The 19019-nt window shown below is 35.5% G+C and overlaps 1 long non-coding RNA gene across 1 annotated transcript; it reads left to right on the top strand.

Moving 5' to 3' along the window:
* Positions 1 to 6519: 6519 nt before the first annotated feature.
* Positions 6520 to 8029, top strand: LOC125476350. Its single transcript, XR_007257626.1, has 4 exons — positions 6520 to 6724; positions 6821 to 6979; positions 7138 to 7681; positions 7829 to 8029. It is a non-coding gene; the product is annotated as an uncharacterized LOC125476350 (long non-coding RNA).
* Positions 8030 to 19019: the final 10990 nt, after the last annotated feature.

Raw genomic sequence — 19019 nt, 5'->3', positions numbered from 1 at the left:
TCCTTTTCTTGCCCTGATCATCCCTATTTTTACTCAATGGAGTCGATTTCAACTGAGTCTCACCCCATGGCTATTAACTCAAATGAAAATAATCTGAGAAAGTTGCGTAGAAAGTGTAATGCTGAAAATGGAGCGATTGATGTTTTATCCCTTTGAATAATAGGGTTAAAGTTGTACAATGGTTTGCAGCAAAAGGCTGCTGAGAGAACCCTATGATCCTATCCATAGGTACCGTTGACTGAAAATTGGATCAAGGGACAGTGTTGAAAATAAAATGAAAGCTATATTAGATTATTAGGAATTTATTACTATTGGTTATTGGAGTTTGATGGAGTTTTCATTGGCTCTAAGACATATTTTGAGTGAATTTTCTCCAAATTGGGAGAAGCTGAATTTGTTGAAACATAAAGTACATTTTAAAATTCTTACCAAAATTTTTTAAAATCAAATTTTAGGGTGATTTATTGTATATGAGGCTTAATGGACTTTGCTTGATTCTGAAATTTAGGTGTATTCAATATATACTTTTAAGGAGTCAATAAAAATCACCATGCATTGAACAAAATGTTTTTCTAACTTTTAAAAAGTCTATGAAAATCTTGTGTTATTCAATTATGATTTTTTGTGTGTCTACAAAAACTCCAGTGTATTCAAAATTTCATGGAATTTAAAAGATTTTATTATTTCATCGATTTTGATGAATTTTTACTGCTTTTACGGTAATCTTTTTGTCATATCAAAACCAACCTCGTCCCTCAGATTTTGATGGACTTCAATGTGTCTCAATTCTCCAATGATAAACTCCACCACCGTAGGTGGCCCTTTACCACATTGGTGGAAAGGAGTTAAGTCATTGAATGACGGCGTGAGTTTGAACCCCGTCAGTGGCTCATCACCATGTCGCCACCATTGCTTTACCATGACCACCCTCCACCCCCACAACCACCATTGTCACTATGGCCACCACATCGTTTCCATGGGCATATCCATCAACCTTACTATGACCACCACCATCACCATGACTGTTACCTTTACCACCATCGTCACCACCTCCCCCATCCTTACACCTCCCCGCCATGCACCAGAATGAATCACCACCCCTACTATTATTGCTGCCACTAAAGACAATAACTCTAATACCACCATCTTGCTTACAATCGTCACGTGACACTTCCACCACGATCATTATCACAACTTCATTACCAGCACGCGTGCATGGTGAGTGCACATACCATGTTATTGAAGATCCAATTTTAGTTGGAAATCATATATTCACAAATTTAACACAAAATTCACAACTTTAACAATATAACATGTTACACTTAAAAGAAAAATAAACTTGACATTTATTATACATAATCTTGTTTACTTGGTCACCTGATGACCAAAAATTCATATGGTTGCCTCTTTTTGAATTCAAAATCGAAGGAAGAGCAAACATATATTATGGTCACCGTGGTGAATAAAAAAGCGTTTCTATTATCGAACAATATACTCTTAATCATATCCAAAATTTTCCCTCCTAGTTTGAGCCTCCATTGCCCTTTCTAGGAAAAGGTTAGCGCCACTTGATTCCATAATAGGCTAAGTATTAATTAACATGCCCAAAACGTATTAAGACAAGTAAAAGGACAAAAAATTAACAATTACCTCGATCGCAAGTTATCTGCAAACAAAATTGCATGTAAACAATAGGGGATGACAGAACAAATGATTAACAAACCATATTTTGATTGGTAGCAGAGAAAAGGTTATTGGGTTACAATTAACAATGTAGACAGTGTATGAGGCCAACGACACAGACGATCCAGTCCACATACGATAACAATAAGTTGAAGCACTATCATCATAAATTGGTGTTCATAGGAGCAAGTTCACCAATAACCCAAAAGGCAGAACAAAGACTGAAATTACCTTTCACTCCAAAAAAACTACTTCCACCGGTCTTTTTTTTAGGGTAATTGATGGGCCAACAAATGTCAAAATTTGAGGTTGGTTTTGTGCCAGCGGGCAAGACTAACATCATCATGACATCAGTCACGTCTTTTTTTTTTTATTTCCTTGTCTGGTGCGGGTAATACATGCGTGCATTGGGCGAGTGGGCCGATGGCTCCTAATTTCGTGGGCCTTGCTGTTGCAGGTGCAAAATAAATCCCAATGGCTGCTTGACGTGGCATGACGAGAGCTGTTGGATTTTCAGCGTTCTGGAGCGTCATATTCAATAATAAGGAAAATTAAATGGTCATGATAAATCCAATCGTTAAAATGCAAAAAAAAAAAAAAAAAAAAGAAAAAAAGAAAAAAAAGAGAAGGGTGGGGAGGGAAAAGAATTTTGATAGTTTTTTATTCTATAATATCCAATCATCTTTTTAATTTGCATTTAATTATGCTTGTTGTAATGTGACGCTTTTTTTTTTTTTGTATTTGAAATTAAACTATCATAGGTAAACATAGATCTTTATTTTCAAAGAACAAACTTATAAAGTTCATACTTAAACACACTTACAAGGCATAAAAAAAAAAAAAAAAAAAAAAAAGAGGATATTTGTGAATAGTACTCGCCTTTACCCAAACCCAGTAGGTGGAGTTGCATAAGGGGACTCACCTTTTAGAGGGCAATTTAAATGCTCTTGCCTTTGCCTTGTCATTACCCTTCTAAGAACACTTTCGCTGTGGGCTATAGCCTTGTTGATAGGCAACCTAATCCACTCTCTCTCCCTCTAAAACATTCCAACTCATTCGGGTAATTGGGCTCAAGGCGAGCCAGAGGACTCAATCAGGCGAAATTCCACGGACCTGGCACCTAATCCATGTAATTGCCGTCAGCCTCAATTTAAATTTTTTAAAAATAACAAAAATTATTTAAAAATTATAAAAATACAGAAAAATGTTGAAAAAAAAATGTATAATTTTTTTTTCTAATATACCTAACCATGCTCATCCGCCTTTGGTTAAAATATCCTATCCGAAATTTAAAATAAAATTATTTTTAATTATTTTATAAAATAAAAATTACTAATATTTTAATACAAATTGTTTGGGCAATTCTGTCTAGGGATAGAGATGCACTTTTGTAGTTACTATTCACTACATGCAGTTTATATTCATTCAAGAAGATTGAGTTGCCTATTGTCCAAAGGGGCCTTGCTACACTGGAACTACTCTAAAAGCAAGTCCACTCATTTTAGGATTGTAAGGGCAAAACAAGGGAAAGGGCATGCAAATTGCCTTTTGAAATATGAATGCATTTGTGCAACTCCACCATTGAGCTTCGACAATGACAAGGACGATTATAAATACCAAAGCCCTCACCCTGCCTTTTGGGTCATGGATGGACTTGCTTTAATGAAGATGAAAAATCTATAAATACCACAACTATTCATACTTTAAACCAACCTTAATTGGGGGAAGAATATTCAAACCATCTTATTCTCATGGGCTTCTTTTATCCTATTTGCAAGGACTGAAGTAAACTACAATTTAAAATTCAGAGAAGCTGAATTTGTTAAAACATAAAGTACATTTTAAAATTCTTATCAAAATTCTTTAAAAGCAAATTTTAGGGTGATGTATTGTATATGGAGCTTGATGGACTTTGCTTGACTTTGAATTCAGATGTATTCAATAAATACATTTAAGAAGACAATAACAATCACCTTGTATAGCCGCTTTGTACTATGGTCTAATTGTATTCCTCTTCACTTATAAGTCAGAGGTCTTAGGTTTGATTCTCCCCAAAGACGAATTTGAACAACATTATTGTTAGCCCATTGTGAGGCTTAGCCCACTCCTCACTCCCTAGTGTAGATAATATCGTTTGTTAAAAAAAAAAAAAATCACCCAGTATTAAATAAAGAGTTTTTATGATTTCTAAAAGGATAATGTTAAGGAGACTAAATTTGTAGATAAACTTTGGAAAATTAAAGGATATGGAAGTTGATGATTAGTTTATTACTTAAGTGTTGATAAACGTGCTCATTCCTATTGGTAGCACATCATTTAGTTTGCAAATTTAGTCTCCTTAACATTATCCCTTCTAAAAAGTCTATAAAAATCTTGTGGTATTCAATTATGTTTTTTTTTTTTTTGTCTACAAAAATCTAGTTGTATTCAAAATTTCGTTGAATTTAAGGATTTTAATATGTCATGGATTTTGATAAACTTGTTTTGCTTTTAATGTAAGATTTTGATGGATTTCATTGTTTCTCAATTCTCCAATGATAAACTACACTACTCACCATTACACAATAACTATTATTATTATCACTTTCATCACCATGCCACCACCACCGCCTTACCATGACTACCCTCCATCCCCACAACCTCTGTTGTCACCATGGGCACCACCATCACTGCCATGGGCATAAAGCGCCAACCTTACTATGACCACCACTAACACCACCTGGCTGTCACCTTTACCACCATCGTCACCACCTCCCCCATCCGTACTCCTTCAACATCCCACCACCACAATTAATCACGACCCCTACTATTATTGCTGCCACTAAAGACATTGACTTTAATACCACCATCTTGCTGACAATCACCACATGACACTTCCACCACCATTGTTGTCACCACCAGACTACTTTCGTCCTCACCACATTTCATTAGTAAAACAATAATGCTTATTAATAAATTGGTCATTAAAATGTATAGAATTTTAAAACATTCTAGCATCAAACTCTCTAGAATTCTGCAAAAGTATATCATTAAACTTGTATAGAGTTCATAATAATCAGTAAAAGTTTACTAAGTTATTAAAAGTCTATCACTTTAAAAACTCAACAATAGTCCATATAAATCTTAATATACTACACCCTTAATTTAATAAATATGTAGTTTTTATACATTCATTTAAAATTACAATTAAATACACCTGAATTTTTATGTACTTCTATGAACTCTTTAAAAATTTTGACTGAATACTCTTGAATTTTTCAACTTTTCTACATCCTATACAAGTTCCAAGTGAATACACCGCCTTTAAGTACTCAATCTATGTCTAATTGATCTTATTGCTTATCCCAAATCCACTTGGGGTCAATTCATCCAAGGTGGCGTCCATTGGACCGATAACGAATGCAATCAGCAGCATCAGCCTAGCTAGCTAGCTAAAGACTCCACCCAATAATCTTTCTAGTTTACCTCAGCTGACATCAACTGTCAGAGACGGTGGCAGTTCTACTTAATTTGATTGGGATTAGAATGGCAACCACATCACTATTGCATTGGATTTAGATCCAGCAATCGTCATTAAGATCAGAAAGGAGCTGTTACTTTTTGGATCCCTGGTTTTTTAATTAAGCCTCATCATCTGCATGGCCAAATATGTATGCCAGGCTTGGACTTATATGATATGTAGTGATATCCAGGCAACCGAAAAACGACAACTCTCACACGTAGAAATTATATATAACACGACAACTGATTACATAACAATGATGTCCACCACCTCATCCACTGAGTTAATCGGAAAAAAAAAAATGCTTATAACTTGCAGAATCTAATCTGTATCTATAACAGGTATGCTCTTGGACTGTGTAGATAGCTCTGATAGGGAGCAAACATGTGAGCTTTAGTATCAACGCGTCATTTACATTTTCCCTCTTTTGATACAGTGAATCTGTAGTTGATAAAGTTATGCTGACAAATGAAAGCAAAAGTGGAGAATTCCACTCAAAGATTTCTAAGAGATTGGAGGAAGTTGGATCTCAAATGTGTCAGCCATCATTAATAGGAGCAAAATCTCTCTCATCTGGTTTCGACGGGATTGATACCATGCATCTACGTCCTGCAATTGAGGAAAGGTGAATGATACAGTGATACTTTTCCCTTAACAAATTGAATATTAGGCATTTAAGTTATAAGCTGTTTTGGATAATCCTCAACAGGGTGGTTGCTAATGCTCATGATGCACAAATTGGAAGAAAATTGCATGATACTCCCCTGTTAGTTGATAAAGAAACAAAAGCCAAACATGTAATATCGGGAAGGTAATGTAAAAATTTAGTATTATCAGCTGATGACTCTAGACACAATATTCCAGTAATCTTTTTGTTTTGAATACATAGATTTGTAAACTTTTTACACTGATATCGTATTATTTTGAATCACTCAAACAATAAATGACGTCATTTTAGTTCGTAGAAAATACTATAAAGCTATTGATGATGCTAAATAGCAGTGTCCCTTCCTTTGTAATCATCAACAGAGAGGACCTCAAGTCTGATGGTGTACCAAACAGGGCCAAACTGGTTCGCAATTCACGGCTATCTGACAAAGAAGTAACAGAAAGGGAACCTGTCCTGGGAAGTGGACTGAGAAAAAGTCTTCATGATCCAAGGTAAGGCATTTATAAAAAACTCTTTTGACTGATGTTCTTATGCAAAGATGTGACTCTGCTTATTCTCATGCACATGACAATTTATTTTGTACATTGTTCAGCAATATTATCAATGGTCCACAGGACCTTCTAGTGAAACATCTGATCGTCAATATATGTACTCAGGCATGTGAATATTTCTAGCGGTCAAGCAAATCCTTCCAACGCAATTGAGAAGACTATTAAACCTAGTGCTCAGACATGTGTAAATCCTAAATCTATGCTTTCAAGCCTGGAGTCTATGAGGAACACAAAGATCATTACAGCTGAAGGGAGTAAACTTTCTCCTGACAAACCTGCCCAGAAGAAAACCGACCTTTCTACCTTGAACATTTCAAAGTATGGTGCGAGTGTAATTATTCCTATTCTTCAGTTCTTTTCTGTGCAGAAATGTTTTGATTGTGATGTTGAATGTTTTGATGTTTCTAAATGTAGGAATATTGGTGGCAGTAAAGTTTCATGGAATGCTTCCCTGAGGAGTCCACAGCAAAACATGGAAGTGCAACGAAATGTGGAATCAAAGACTGCCCAGATTGTTGATCGCAGTGAGAAACAAAAGCCACCAAACTTTTCCTTGAAGCGAAAACATTTGAGGTCTTCTATTATTAACCCATTCCTTTAACTCCCGAGTTCTCTTTGGAATGATATCATGACTTTAGCATTCTTATTTGAAGCTCTGTTCTATTCTATCCAAATGATTTGTGAAAATTTTATTTAACTTTCTCGATTTCTTACACGAAGCTATTTTGCAGGGATCTGCTTCAGGTTTAGCATCCTTAAAGCCTCTAAAGCGCCTTTCATAGTCACCTAAAGAATCCAGGTCCTCTTTTGCTAGCAGATATGTGTTTAACTTATTGTTCTGAATCTTTTTCCAGCCTATTACTATTTACGTGTTCTAAAGTGGTTTACTGGAAATCTGCTGACATCTCACATTCTTTTTCCAATAATACGTGCAGAAACTTCAAAGAACCTTCAAAAGAAGTGGTTGCAGAACAGGTTCTCAACTAACTCTATAGTATTAATGATTTATAATGACTGCTAAGTGTATCTATGAAGTGAATTATAGGTGGAAGCCTGTACTAGATAAACTTACTAAAATATTCTTTACGTTTGCGCTAGGTTTGCATTCATGCGAGTGATGTGGAGAGCAAGACTAACAGCACTTTTGATGACCATCGAACCTCTGAACTCGGTAGTCCTTGTGGGATCATTGTGATGGAACTTGATATTCCTTCAGTAATGGAAAATGATGGAAATGTTGAAAAGGCTGAAGCGTACGCTACGGAGCTTGAAGATGTGAGTAAATTATCACTACTTTTACTGTAACATTCTGTGTGCATTATAAAGAGAAATAGGACTGCAAGGCATCATTATCTTCTGTCATAATTTGAGTATATAGCGCCATTTCGTGTGATTGTGCATCGCCAATTATCTTCCTTGCAGATATGCAACGTGCTGAGAAAGAAACACGAGGAAGCCAAGGAATTGCTAGTTAGAGCTATTGTGAACAACAATAATCTACTGATGCTTAACCATCCCATTTACGAAGCAAAGATATCCTTCAGACTGTTTTAGATGTTAATTTCCTGTTTTTCTGTCCACCGTTTTGATCATTGAGATAAAGTTGCATTTTCCTTAATAATTAATCACATTCATAAAGTTCAGAAATTTGCCGCAAAACTGGTGTTCAAGGAGCTTCAGACATGTTCAAGATCGCCGACAGTTGTTATATAAAAAAAGCTTCTTATATGCAATGACAGGTTGGGTTGCCTTATTTTTCTTTACAAACTTAAAGTAGTGCATGTAAAACTGTGGTTATACTGTTATAGTGATGATTTACTATGTTGTTTGAACATTAGCATCGTGTTATGCTTTCTATTCAGACAACAAGAATCCGCTACACAAATGATCATCTGAAACCTAAATGCAACGCTTCAGAGTTGAATCAGGCCTTGAGTTTACAACTTCTTACTGGCATATTACAAGTTGTTCTTTTGAAGTCAGACTGCCGGTTCTTCAGAACCTAGCATGAGTTGGGCATCTCTCTTTCATATTTTCCTTCCTAAATACATATACTATGTTCTTATTTGGACGCAATCAGGTTTCTGACTCGATTCTGTATATAAATCTTCCATCTCAAGTTCGTATATACGGGTGTTCTGGTTAGATTTCTTCCAAGTTACTTCTGAATTACCATTGGCATCTAAATGATAAGGTCATGAAAGATCGATCACTTTGTAAACCATAGCTTCCTTCTATCCCCATTCTTAATGTAAATGGTATTGTCTTCTTTCTAGTCTAAAAGGCTTCATTGCCACTCCCCAATTTATTTGAAGGCACTTCTATGCCGAAAACACCCACTACATAATTTAAAATTCATGTAATAACTAAAATCACCTACCCAACTTATCCGAGATGCCTGTAGCAATTATCCACCCATTATTGAAAAATACATTACAAGACTCAACACATCGATTGTTTTAGCTCGTGAACTCCTCTCCAAACCTGTGAATTCCCAAAATAAAACGACGACGACACTGAAGTTTTCAATGGCGCTCGACATCGTAACATCTTACGAATATTTTGAGGATTTTCGGTGGCTTCAGTTGGTAATACTATATATGGACCCTTTGCTTTCCTTAGTCTATTCCTTCGTTGATGGAAAGTTGAGGAGAATGTGGACATGGAGAGCCTATAACTCTACTTTACTTGGAGTATAGAGAAAGAAAATCCGGCCGGCCGCACATAATTTTTAGCCGGCTTTAATTTTATTCAGTTTAAATGTCCCAGCTTATAGACTTAATCTAATAGTAGAGGGTAGAGGGGGAGGGAGGGAGAGTGGGGTGGGTGATGTAGCGTATTGTTTGAGTACAAAGAGTTGGTCGGTATTTGTTATTTTCGATTAGTGAAAAAGGGGTCAAAAGGTACAAGAACTCAACTACAAAACACAACAAAAAAAGCATTACAATATGGGCTTTGTGAGGTCCCATTTCCACCCACTTTGAATAATATTATAGCAAAAATCGAACACTTTTGATGGTGTCTAATCTATATATATACACCATACTCACTTGGGGAGTCTCTACAAGCCTAGCATTTTTACGTAACCCTTTCCAGAAAAATGCTCATTAACTGGAGATGTTGTGCCTGCATTGTACTAATGCTGCTGCTATTTTCTTGTGCTGAAACTCGGCGTCTCAGTCCGAGTCAGGAGGAGAGGAATTTAACCAGGTCGAGACACGCATTGGCCGGAAGTGCTAGGGAACTACTGAACGTTTGGTTGAGAAAAGACGCGAACCAAACTCGTTACTACCCGAAGCGATTGAGTCCCGGAGGTCCTGATCCCAGACATCATAAAAAGAATCAGTATCAACACTAGCATAAGTATGTTTCAGTTTTGGGTGTATTTTACATGAGTGCATGTACTCAGAACCAGAAAATCTGTTGAAACCTCGAGGAACTTGTTATGATCGTTGGTTATCGATCGTGGCATAGAGAAGTTACTAGTACTGTATCATATGTAATGATAATTCTGGTTTTTGAAATAAAAATGTACCAGCGGTTGAGCAATATATTTACCTAATATTGTTCATTATTCAAGATTTTTTTTTTTAATATAACCAAAATACGGACAGTCTGTCATATGTTTTTCACTAAGTGGAGCGAACTTTTTTTTTTTTTTTTTTTTTTCAAGTGTCCTTTTATTTGTATAATGACATAAAAAACTTGTGCTCGTGATTCGGACACGCCGATAAATATATTTTTTTCAGTTGTAATGGTAGGGAAAAGAGTAAAGGGAGTATCATTTTCCACAAAATCATGATGATGGGAAAGAAATCTGAAAAACGGAAGAGTAGAAAAGTAGTTGGATACATGATTGGCTTACATGCAACGTGCATTTTTTAAGTTTTATATTGGTGAACAGAAAATGATAGCTAATGCTCTTATATTAGGAACTAGGAAGTGACAAGGGATAAGATAAAATGTGCTAATTATATTTGAAAAGGTATTTAGCTTTCCCAAGTGGAATGTTTCTCTTATCAAACCAAATATTAATTTCCTCACATTGACTTCACATAGATTTTGAAGTCACATCACAGTTAGAAAGTCAAGGCATTAGGGTTTCATCAATGATCAAAGTCTTCTAATTTCTACATACAATTACAAAGCTTGAAGTTGAACTCGTTCTGGGTTGCAGGGTTTATCTGTTTTCTTTTATCAGTCCATATGAAATGCAGGTAGCTACCCTCATATATGTTATCGTGTTCAGTAGTCATTTTTTTATTTGTGTTTATGCTTGAAGCACCTTCATATATTAAATTAAGCTGCAAGTGTTATACATGGAAAATGCAACCATCATGTATAAATTAACAAAAGTCAAAACTCTTTTCTACTTTTAAACTATATAGTAAGTGGCCATCAATAACACATACAAAAAAAACAGCATATATATATGTGTGTGTGTGTATTTGTCCTTTGGAATTTCGAATGCATGATAAATGTGTATATGGAATCATTAATCCACTAGAAGACTTGTGGCTGAGATCGATGTACAAAATTTTTTTCTTACTGTTAAATTTATATCCCAAATTAGACATTAGAATTCAAATTTACAAAATTTTCTTCTTACATTTAAATTTATGCCTTTTAACTTGACCATCGGTCTATTCCGCAATATATGATCTACATCACATTTACAGTCTTTCGAAGACCCTTCTAAATTGCCCCAAGTACCAGCTATGCATCAAATATATATATAATGTATGCAAGCCTTCTCCTACATGGACATGCATGCATGTGCACGCCGCACATTCTTGCGTGTTACATCTGTATGGTCAAAGCTCTCAGTCTCAAATATTTAAATGCTATAACTTTTGAAACCAAGCATGCATGGTAGGTCCGCAAGAATTTGTCAATGAGCTTAAAAGCAAAACACATATATGAACAAATTTTAAAGCTTGTGCAACGTATATATATGAGACAGAGCTCGCGTGGAGATGGAAAGAAACCAAAACTACCAAGTCTCTGTCATGCCCCATAACCGATAGGGAAACTTTAAGATTTAAGAGGAGAAAGCTTTAAGCCTCCGTTTCATTAGCGGGAGCAATTTAAGAAACGCGAAAGGGCAAACCAAAATCTCCTGAGGACAAGATTAGATTAGTGTTTATGTGCACGAGGCTTAGTCTAACCACACCATTGAGTAATCAATAGAATGCACTCGAACGCCCCTATGCTTTTTTGTCGTTTGATGGAGGACGCCATCCCACATGTAATTATTTATGGATCAGTTTTATGGTGTTTGCTTTGTTATGATAGTTTATTGTCAACTTTGTTCATTACGTATGGAAGCAAGTAATTACAAAAAACAGAAAGCAAAAATAAAATAAAAAAAAAAAACTGACCAAGGCGATTGTTAAGTGCCAGTCATATTGTTAATAACATGTAAATTTAGAACAAACTGAATATATTGCTACAAAACGGAAACTCCTACAAAAAGTTCTAGCATTGGCATTACTGCTAATAAACAGAAACACCTAGGCCTAAGGTAAGGGTTTTGGCCCTAAACTCAAGACTAGGGCATTCCTTTTCTTGCCCTGATCATCCCTATTTTAACTCAATGGAGTCGATTTCAACTGAGTCTCACCCCATGGCTATTAACTCAAATGAAAATAATCTGAGAAAGTTGCGTAGAAAGTGTAATGCTGAAAACGGAGCGATTGATGTTTTATCCCTTTGAATAATAGGGTTAAAGCTGTACAATGGTTTGCAGCAAAAGGCTGCAGAGAGAACCCTCTGATCCTATCCATAGGGTACCGTTGACTGAAAATTGGATCAAGGGACAGTGTTGAAAATAAAATGAAAGCTATATTAGATTATTAGGAATTTATTACTATTGGTTATTGGAGTTTGATGGAGTTTTCATTGGCTCTAGAGACATATTTTGAGTGAATTTTCTCCAAATTGGGAGAAGCTGAATTTGTTAAAACATAAAGTACATTTTAAAATTCTTACCAAAATTCTTTAAAATGAAATCTTAGGGTGATTTATTGTATATGAGGCTTAATGGACTTTGCTTGACTCTGAAATTCAGGTGTATTCAATATATACTTTTAAGGAGTCAATAAAACTCACCATACGTTGAACAAAAAGTTTTTATGACTTTTAAAAAGTCTATGAAAATCTTGTGTTATTCAATTATGATTTTTTTGTGTGTCTACAAAAACTCCAGTGTATTCAAAATTTCATGGAATTTAAAAGATTTTATTATTTCATCGATTTTGATGAATTTTTACTGCTTTTAGGGTAATCTTTTTGTCATATCAAAACCAACCTCGTCCCTCATATTTTGATGGACTTCAATGTGTCTCAATTCTCCAATGATAAACTCCACCACCGTAGGTGGCCCTTTACCACATTGGTGGAAATGAGTTGAGTCATTGAATGACGGCGTGAGTTTGAACCCCGTCAGTGGCTCATCACCATGTCGCCACCATTGCTTTACCATGACCACCCTCCACCCCCACAACCACCATTGTCACCATGGCCACCACATTGTTTCCATGGGCATATCCATCAACCTTACTATGACCACCACCATCACCATGACTGTTACCTTTACCACCATCGTCACCACCTCCCCCATCCCTACACCTCCCCACCATGCACCAGAATGAATCACCACCTCTACTATTATTGCTGCCACTAAAGACAATAACTCTAATACCACCATCTTGCTTACAATCGTCACGTGACACTTCCACCACGATCATTTTCACAACTTCATTACCAGCATGCGTGCATGGTAAGTGCACATACCATGTTATTGAAGATCCAATTTTAGCTGGAAATCATATATTCACAAATTTAACACAAAATTCACAACTTTAACAATATAACATGTTACACTTAAAAGAAAAATAAACTCGACATTTATTATACATAATCTTGTTCTCTTGGTCACCTAATGACCAAAAATTCATATGGTTGGCTCTTTTTGAATTCAAAATCGAAGGAAGAGCAAACATATATTATGGTCACCGTGGTGAATAAAAAAGCGTTTCTATTATCGAACAATATACTCTTAATCATATCCAAAAATTTTCCTCCTAGTTTGAGCCCCCATTGCCCTTTCTAGGAAAAGGTTAGCGCCACTTGATTCCATAATAGGCTAAGTATTAATTAACATGCCCAAAACGTATTAAGACAAGTAAAAGGACAAAAAATTAACAATTACCTCGATCGCAAGTTATCTGCAAACAAAATTGCATGTAAACAATAGGGGATGATAGAACAAATGATTAACAAACCATATTTTGATTGGCAGCAGAGAAAAGGTTATTAGGTTACAATTAACAATGTAGACAGTGTATGAGGCCAACGACACAGACGATCCAGTCCACGTACAATAACAATAAGTTGAAGCACTATCATCATAAATTGGTGTTCATAGGAGCAAGTTCACCAATAACCCAAAAGGCAGAACAAAGACTGAAATTACGCTTTACTCCAAAAAAACTACTTCCACGGGTCTTTTTTTTAGGGTAATTGATGGGCCAACAAATGTCAGAATTTGAGGTTGGTTTTGTGCCAGTGGGCAAGACTAACATCATCATGACATCAGTCACATCTTTTTTTTTATTTCCTTGTCTGGTGCGGGTAATACATGCGTGCATTAGGCGAGTGGGCCGATGGCTCCTAATATCGTGGGCCTTGTTGTTGCAGGTGCAAAAGAAATCCCAATGGCTGCTTGACGTGGCACTACGAGAGCCGTTGGATTTTTAGCGTTCTGGAGCGTCATATTCAATAATAAGGAAAATTAAATGGTCATGATAAATCCAATCGTTAAAATGCAAAAAAAAAAAAAAAAAAAAAAAAGGGTGGGGGGAGGGAAAAGAATTTTGATAGTTTTTTATTCTATAATATCCAATCCTCTTTTTAATTTGCATTTAATTATGCTTGTTGTAATGTGACGCTTTCTTTTTTGTATTTGAAATTAAACTATCATAGGTAAACATAGATCTTTATTTTCAAAGAACAAACTTATAAAGTTCATACTTAAACACACTTACAAGGCATAAAAAAAAATAAAATAAAATAAAAAAATAAAAAAAAAAGATATTTGTGAATAGTACTCGCCTTTACCCAAACCCAGTAGGTGGAGTTGCATAAGGGGACTCACCTTTTAGAGGGCAATTTAAACGCTCTTGTCTTTGCCTTGTCATTACCCTTCTAAGAACACTTTCGCTGTGGGCTATAGCCTTGTTAATAGGCAACCTAATCCATTCTCTCTCCCTCTAAAACACTCCAACTCATTCGGGTAATTGGGCTCAAGGCGAGCCCGAGGACTCAATCAGGCGAAATTCCACGGGCCTGGCACCTAATCCATGTAATTGCCGTCAGCCTCAATTTAAATTTTTAAAAAATAACAAAAATTATTTAAAAATTATAAAAATACAGAAAAATATTTTAAAAAAATGTATAATTTTTTTTTCTAATATACCTAACTATGCTCATCCGCCTTTGGTTAAAATATCATATCCGAAATTAAAAATAAAATTATTTTTAATTATTTTATAAAATAAAAATTACTAATATTTTAATACAAATTGTTTGGGCTATTCTGTCTAGGGGTAGAGATGCACTTTTGTAGTTACTGTTCACTATATGCAGTTTATATTCATTCAAGACGATTGAGTTGCCTATTGTCCAAAGGGGCCTTGCTACTACTAGGAACTACTCTAAAAGCAAGTCCACTCATTTTAGGATTGTAAAGGCAAAACAAGGGAAAGGGCATGCAAATTGCCTTCTGAAATATGAATGCATTTGTGCAACTCCACCATTGAGCTTCGACAATGACAAGGACGATTATAAATACCGAAGCTCCTCACCCTGCCTTTTGGGTCTTGGATGGACTTGCTTTAATGAAGATGAAAAATCTATAAATACCACAACTATTCATACTTTAAACCAACCTTAATTGGGGGAAGAATATTCAAACCATATTATTCTCATGGGCTTCTTTTATCCTATTTGCAAGGACTGAAGTAAACTACAATTTAAAATTCAGAGAAGCTAAATTTGTTAAAACATAAAGTACATTTTAAAATTCTTATCAAAATTCTTTAAAAGCAAATTTTAGGGTGATGTATTGTATATGGAGCTTGATGGACTTTGCTTGACTCTGAAATTCAGATGTATTCAATATATACATTTAAGAAGACAATAACAATCACCTTGTATAGCCACTTTGTACTATGGTCTAATTGTATTCCTCTTCACTTATAAGTCAGAGGTCTTAGGTTTGATTATCTCCAAAGACGAATTTGAACAATATTATTGCTAGCTCATTGTGAGGCTTAGCCCACTCCTCACTCCCTAGTGTAGATAATATCGTTTGTTAAAAAAAAAAAAATCACCCAGTATTAAATAAAGAGTTTTTATGATTTCTAAAAGGATAATGTTAGGGAGACTAAATTTGTAGATAAACTTTGGAAAATTAAAGGATATGGAAGTTGATGATTAGTTTATTACTTAAGTGTTGATAAACGTGCTTGTTTTTATTGGTGACACATCATTTAGTTTGCAAATTTTGTTTACAAATTTAATCTCCTCAACATTATCCCTTCTAAAAAGTCTATAAAAATCTTGTGGTATTCAATTATGTTATTTTTTTTTTTTGTCTACAAAAATCTAGTTGTATTCAAAATTTCATTGAATTTAAGGATTTTAATACGTCATGGATTTTGATAAACTTGTTTTGCTTTTAATGTAAGATTTTGATGGATTTCATTGTTTCTCAATTCTCCAATGATAAACTACACTACTCACCATTACGCAATAACTATTGTTATTATCACTTTCATCACCATGCCACCACCACCGTCTTACCATGACTACCCTCCATCCCCACAACCTCTATTGTCACCATGGGCACCACCATCACTGCCATGGGCATAAAGCGCCAACCTTACTATGACCACCACTAACACCACCTGGCTGTCACCTTTACCACCATCGTCACCACCTCCCCCATCCGTACTCCTCCAACATCCCACCACCACAATTAATCACGACCCCTACTATTATTGCTGCCACTAAAGACATTGACTTTAATACCACCATCTTGCTGACAATCACCACGTGATACTTCCACCACCATTGTTGTCACCACCAGACTACTTTCGTCCTCACCACATTTTATTAGTAAAACAATAATGCTTATTAATAAATTGGTCATTAAAATGTATAGAATTTTAAAACATTCTAGCATCAAACTCTCTAGAATTCTGCAAAAGTATATCATTAAACTTGTATAGAGTTCATAATAGTCAGTAAAAGTTTACTAAGTTATTAAAAGTCCATCACTTTAAAAACTCAACAATAGTCCATATAAATCTTAATATACTACACCCTTTAATTTAATAATTATGTAGTTTTTATACATTCATTTAAAATTACAATTAAATACACCTGAATTTTTATGTACTTCTATAAACTCTTTAAAATTTTTGACTGAATACTCTTGAATTTTTCAACTTTTCTACATCCTATAAAAGTTTCAAGTGAATACACCGCCTTTAAGTACTCAAATCTATGTCTAATTGATCTTATCGCTTATCCCAAATCCACTTGGGGCCAATTCATCCAAGGTGGCGTCCATTGGACCGATAACGAATGCAATCAGCAGCATCAGCCTAGCTAGCTAGCTAAAGACTCCACCCAATAATCTTTCTAGTTTACCTCAGCTGACATCAACTGTCAGAGACGGTGGCAGTTCTACTTAATTTGCATGGGATTAGAATGGCAACCACATCACTATTGCATTGGATTTAGATCTCATTAAGATCAGGAAGGAGCTGTTACTTTTTGGATCCCTGGTTTTTTAATTAAGCCTCATCATCTGCATGGCCAAATATGTATGGCAGGCTTGGACTTATATGATATGTAGTGATATCCAGGCAACTGAAAAACGACAACTCTCACACGTAGAAATTATATATAACACGACAACTGATTACATAACAATGATATGTCCACCACCTCATCCACTGAGTTAATCGGAAAAAAAAAAATGCTTATAACTAACAGACTTTAATCTGTATCTATAACAAGTATGCTCTTGGACTGTGTAGATAGCTCTGATAGGGAGCAAACATGTGAGCTTTAGTATCAACGCGTCATTTACATTTTCCCTCTTTTGATACAGTGAATCTGCAGTTGATAAAGTTATGCTGACAAATGAAAGCAAAAGTGGAGAATTCCACTCAAAGATTTTTAAGAGATTGCAGGAAGTTGGATCTCAAATGTGTCAGCCATCATTAATAGGAGCAAAATCTCTCTCATCTGGTTTCGACGGGATTGATACCATGCATCTACGTCCTGCAATTGAGGAAAGGTGAGTGATACAGTGATACTTTTCCCTTAACAAATTGAATATTAGGCATTTAAGTTATAAGCTGTTTTGGATAATCCTCAACAGGGTGGTTACTAATGATCATGATGCACAAATTGGAAGCAAATTGCATAATCCTCCCCTGTTAGTTGATAAAGAAACAAAAGCCAAACATGTAATATCGGGAAGGTAATGTAAAAATTTAGTATTATCAGCTGATGACTCTAGGCACAATATTCCAGTAATCTTTTTGTTTTGAATACATAGATTTGTAAACTTTTTACACTGAAATCGTATTATTTTGAATCACTCAAACAATAAATGACGCCATTTTAGTTCGTAGAAAATACTATAAAGCTATTGATGATGCTAAATAGCAGTGTCCCTTCCTTTGTAATCATCAACAGAGAGGACCTCAAGTCTGATGGTGTACCAAACAGGGCCAAACTGGTTCGCAATTCACGGCTGTCTGACAAAGAAGTAACAGAAAGGGAACCTGTCCTGGGAAGTGGACTGAGAAAAAGTCTTCATGATCCAAGGTAAGGCATTTATAAAAGACCTTGTTCCATCTTGTACTTTACTTTGTATATCTTATCATTAAGAATGTGGCTCTTTTGACTGATGTTCTTATGCAAAGATGTGACTCTGCTTATTCTCATGCACATGACAATTTATTTTGTACACTGTTCAGCAACATTATCAATGGTCCACAGGACCTTCTAGTGAAACATCTGATTGTCAATATATGTACTTAGGCATGTGAATATTTCTAGTGGTCAAGCAAATCCTTCCAACGCAATTGAGAAGACTATAAAACCTATGCCCAGACATGTGTAAATCCTAAATCTATGCTTTCAAGCCTGGAGTCTATGAGGAACACAAAGGTCATTACAGCTGAAGGGAGTAAACTTTGTCCTGATAAACTTGCCCATGAAGAAAACCGACCTTTCTACCTTGAACATTTCAAAGTATGGTGCGAGTGTAATTATTCCTATTCTTCAGTTGTTTTCTATGCAGAAATGTTTTGATTGTGATGTTGAATGTTTTGATGTTTCTAAATGTAGGAATATTGGTGGCAGTAAAGTTTCATCGAATGCTTCCCAGAGGAGTCCACAGCAAAACATGGAAGTGCAATGAAATGTGGAATCAAAGACGGCCCAGATTGTTCATCGCAGTGAGAAACAAAAGCCACCAAACTTTTCCTTGAAGCGAAAAACATTTGAGGTCTTCTATTATTAACCC

The sequence above is a fragment of a genome, unplaced genomic scaffold, assembly GCF_019419815.1.
Source record: "Pyrus x bretschneideri cultivar Hongxiangsu unplaced genomic scaffold, Pyrus_bretschneideri_v1 Contig19, whole genome shotgun sequence".
Taxonomy (NCBI): domain Eukaryota; kingdom Viridiplantae; phylum Streptophyta; class Magnoliopsida; order Rosales; family Rosaceae; genus Pyrus; species Pyrus x bretschneideri.
The sequence above is the reverse complement of the archived record's forward strand: the minus strand, read 5'-3'. Positions and strand labels throughout refer to the sequence as shown.